Below are 5,160 nucleotides of genomic sequence, written 5' to 3' on the forward strand. Positions count from 1 at the left end.
GGTGAAACATCCTGGTCCAGCACTGGCTCTGGGGAGATGTGGACGTCTACAGCCACCATGGACTCCCTATCCTTCGGGCTGGGGTATAAACTTCCTGTGAGCCAGAGAGCTGGCTTCTCTCTGCATTCATGGTCCCTGCCACATCCCACTGTAGGGGCCCCGAGGCAAAGAGAAGTAAAAGTCCCTCAAGTTTTCCAATATGGCATCCTTTCTAAACACTCAGCCATTCTGTGTTTAGGAAGGGGTACTCAGTCAACCGTTTTGCAATGAAGCTGAAAGAAAGGGTCCGGGTAGCCTAACCTGAAGAAGCCAAGCGAAAGTGCGATGGAAGATGAGGAATTCTGTCCTTGATTTTGTGAAGAATGTGTAGTTTGATGTGAGTCCTGTAGCGCACCATGCCCATCTGCGCTCTATGCGCTATTATACAGGTCGTGAACAGGGCAAAGGGCTGGAGATTGAAACGCACAAAGACACACAGACATAGACAGAGACACGGGTCATCCTTGAAACAGGAATGCCCCCTTTATTGTGTCTATAGGGATCCTTAACTGATAGCCACGCCCCAGCCAAACCCACTAGAAAACACTTCCCTGCCATCAGGAACTCCTGAGAATCTCCTGCTCAGAGCAGCTGAAAACATTACAAGTTGTTTACCAGAAATTCAGGATCTGGGGGGTTCACAGCTGCCAACAGAGTCCCTCTAAGTCACCTGAGCGACAGAGCTGAGTCAGACTCCTTCTCCTGGGGCTGGTGACCATCCTATGGGACTGAGAAGCACTTTACACTTCTCACATCTGCAAGGGCAGAAGAATCACACATAGTCCTTGGTGAAACACTCAAGAATTCTGAGCATACCAAAGATTCCAGTTGCCTGGGCATAGCAGGCCCTAAGAGCTACCCCACCCCCTGCATCTTCCCCTCCCCCACCCCCATTTAGAAGCTCTGACTTCTCACAGCTCCCCTGATGACTCAGTGAGGGCTGAAAGCCCAGCATCTCCATCTTTTCCTCTGCATCACAGACAGCTGGCTGCTGCAGGTTGACATGTTTACCACTCAAGCAGGGCTGTCTACCTATCTCCCAGAAGGCTGAAGGAACAGAAATTAGTCATTGTCCCAAGCCTGCAATCACGATGGATTTAAGAAGAACAAACTGGCGAGACAGACCGTCTCCCAGAGGAGGGCAGTTTTCAGTCAATGTGGCTTCTTCTACCCTGTTCCCTCAAGCAAGTTCAACCACCTTGCAGGACTGAAGCTGAAGAAACAATCACAGACATCACATACAGACAAAGACTGCTTAGTTATACATACCCTGGGTCCCCTACTTTATCTCCAAAGATAGGCTTGGAGTCCTAGGACCCCTTATCTCCCCGTCTTCCCAGCATGGCCACACGGAGAAAATCTCTTCTCTCTGCATTACTCGTTTTCTTACTTGCCATGTGAAGACAGTGGCTGAGCTTAGCATATGGGGATGCCAGGGCTCTGGCTTCTGCCCTAAGATTCTCTAGGAACCAGGCTGCTGCTGCTGCTGGCCCAGTGCCTGCTTCAAGAACCAGTGACCTTGTTCCTTCAGCTTGGCCACTTGACCACTCTCTACCCTCCTTCCATCTGCAGACTGTGATGACGAAGAGAAGTGATGGGTTTAGGAGCGGCTCCAAACTCCCGACCGAAAGCACATGGCATGGATCTCCCTCTTGTCCTATCAGATTGAGGATTACAGCTTTGGCTGTCAGCTCCTGAACTTTAAAAGAACCATTGCAATTAACAATGTTTCCACTTCCATTGGGAGTGTTAGCACTTAAGTGTGGCTTCCTGCAGATGATGTCAGCTAAGCGTGGGCAGCGTCATATCTGTATGTCATCATTTAAAGCCTCCTAGGTAGTTAACAAAGCTTTTGTTTCTAACATCCTGGAATCCTGAACTGACTGTTTTCCAGATTAAATAATCAAATAAAGGTGTGTGTGTGTGTGTGTGTGTGTGTGTGTGTGTGTGTGTGTGTGTGTTGTTTACAGTATTTCTGAGGGCACAGTAGACCGGAGAGCCCAGGCCAGGGTTGATTGTCTACACACTGATTGTCCACACACAGCTGGATGGCTTTCACCCTTTGCTCCCTGAGGGTGAACTGAAATAAAAAACATCTCAGAAAGAAGAAAGCAATTTTGCAAAGGCAAGGAGGGGAGGGAGCCAGGTGCTGCCTTGGGCCAGATGCTGCATACAGATAGAATCTGGAAGGACAGCGCACTGGCAGTGGAGGACCTGAGCAGACAGCCAGGGCGTGGGGGTTACTAATCCTCAGCTTGTATTATGGGGATGCACACACATGTGTTGTGCCTGTTTAAAAGGAGCCTGGATGGAGAAGAGGAGACTGGGGTGCTTAGGTAGCAGCTAGAGGCCTTGCTCGTGGGTGCACAGACCACACCCATTGCTCAGGCCTTGGCTACAGTTTTCAGAAACTTTCTGTCTTCCAGCTCACACCTGATTCTCAACCTGGAGGCAAGCAGAGCTGAATACAGCTCCATAAAAGCTTTGGCTGAAATATCTGTTCTCAAATATAGATCGCTGCTTCCCCTGGCTGTGCAGCTGGGTTCTCTGTTGGACAACGCTCATCTGAGTTCATCCCTAGGACCTGCCGTTCTTGTGGTTGAGGTGGGGCTTCTGCTCTTCAGCTGGTTTACTTTAACGGTGTAAAGAGATTTGTGCTCCCTGTGAACCAGAAGTGCTGAGACCAAAAGCCACTGGTAGACTGGGGTTTCTTGGGTGCCCAGAAACAGAAATTTAGACACAGACAAGCTTGGGAAACAATAGCCATTTGTCAGAACCCAGGGGAGACTTGGACGCTGTCTGGAAGGAAAACATCTCCTGGTCCTAGGATTGCTGAGTCTTGATGCAGGTAAAGTAGAGCATCCTTGGATTCAGGAAGCTGATTCGAAGTCTCCCAATGACCAGCTACATCCTCCTGACCAAGGCGCAGCTGCCAAGTTCCACCAGTTGAGAATTTCTGATCAATCCCCCTGGTGAAGGGGCTCATTTTCAGTATCTGATTTCCTACCCCAGGTACATCAAGGATCCCGTAGACATAAGCTTGTGGAAGAGCCGAAGGTGGAGGAAGAAGAGCAGGGCCAGGGAGCCCTGAGGAACTTTGACCATCACACCAGTGAGAGTTTAAAGACTTGGTGTTCATGTATGGCAGATGGCTTCTGAGTTTTTCTCCTAAGTGGTGCTTCAGTATGCCCTTTCCAGTGGCCATAACCCCATGTGATTTCTCTGACACAACGACCCAGTGACAGCAAGCTTCAAGTGCTAACCAGCAACATTTCACTCTCTGTCCCTCAGAAGGGAGGCCACCAAGACATGGGCCCTTAGTCCCTGTGACCTCAGATAACAGGCACAGCCTCTTGGGTCATGGACTGGGTGGAAAGTCACTTTGTGTTCAGACGTGCCATGACGATGAGTCTGTATTTGAGCAGACTTATTATCCTGACAGCTTTGGCTTTGGCTTCCTGAGAACTCAGCCAAGCCATGACTGTTGGTGACCACAGATGGACTTGAGAGCCCAGTCATGGACTCCTTTCCCTCCCCATTACCTAATTCCCAACTCCCTTCTGGCATCCTTTTGACATTCTTCTGGTTTGGACCCAATCTGTTGGGTCTTGTTTCACCCAGCAGATTCCAAATCAGCTGTGGCCATTGTCATGACAAGAACCATGAACCAAGAGACATTCACCCTGAACTATCACATGGTCACGGTCTTTACCATACCAGTATCTACTTCACCACACAGAGAGACTCCTTCCGCACACATGACACCTTCACACGAGATCCTGAGAACAGTCACTGCAGAACCCATGGGGAAGAAACTGAAGGAGGGCCAGGCATACCACCAGATCACTGCCACAGAGGCCTTTGGAAGAGGATGCTCTTACAGCAGAGGCTCACGGACCCCGGCTTGGCCCTTGTGACAAACACATCATGTTTTTAGGGTCATGAGTATGCCTGCAAAGTGGATTGAAGTCTAAACTCTTGGTTCCACCATGAGGGAGGGATTAGTGTGGTTCCTCAGGCCTGCCAGAAACCCAGCTGTGTAGACAAGCCACAGTGATCTAAGCTCCCTGGCTAGGAGCTGGCCGGCACAGCTGCACTGGGGGAGCACTAGCCTCAAGTGTGAGATGGAAGGTCTTTGAGTGTTTGTGGATGATGGGGCTGTGCCGGGGGCTGCTGTCTCATGAGAAGAAAAAGAGCTGTGTGTCACCATCCCAAAGGGACACCGAATGAGCAGAGCAAAACACAGAGAAGACAAGGCAGTTAACCCATAAAGAAAGACAGCCTTGCCTGGGGACAAACGACAGGCAGAAGAAAAGGGGGTGGGCCACTTGCATCCAGAGGAAGTGACTCATGCTTCGGTTTCAGAGAACTGGCTAATAAAAAAAAAAAAAACACCCACTAGAAATCCGTGTCTTAAGATATTTGGTAATTCTCAAGAAGGAATTAGAGAGACACACATCCTCTTCTTGACCAGATCTTTCCTGGTGGTGCCATTGGGCCAGCTCACATCCTCACATTACACGTGCTCTTTGGGACTTGTGTAGGCTCCTGTGGGATGCTTCTGGACCACTATGTCACAGCTGACAGCATCCTGCTCAAATAGCAGTCCAGTCATTAGCTGCGAAGTGGGAGGTGGTCCTCTCCTTCTGCCACAGCTGTCACGCCTTTCTCCCCGACCCAGGCTTACAGAGCAGAGACCATACCTTAAGGCAAAGGAGTTTGACCCACTCTTACATTTACTTGAATTAGCCTTTTCCATTTCCTTTTTAGCAGTGGAAAATGCAATCAGGGAAATTGAAAAAGTTTTATTTTTGCTAGATCCTTTGAAACAAAGGTTTTAAATGAAGTTCCAAGAAAAAAAGGTGCAGCCAAAACATTTAGACAACAAACTCTGAATGTTCCTGTCATCTTACTCATTTCTCCATAGCAACGCTACACTGACTCTTCAAACTAGAAATAATTCAATAAAATAGGGTGGTGGTCATTTTAAATATGGATAACTCGATAATTTGTTATTATTTTCAAATGTCTAAAACTCACGACTTTAGAAAAATCCAACATTTATTTCCCTAAGTAGATATTAACCTCAACAAAGTGAGCACATTCTTATACAAATGGATT

The sequence above is a fragment of the Alexandromys fortis genome, unplaced genomic scaffold (assembly GCF_014885135.2).
Source record: "Alexandromys fortis isolate MF-2015 unplaced genomic scaffold, M_Fortis_MF-2015_v1.1 scaffold_52, whole genome shotgun sequence".
Taxonomy (NCBI): Eukaryota; Metazoa; Chordata; class Mammalia; order Rodentia; family Cricetidae; genus Alexandromys; species Alexandromys fortis.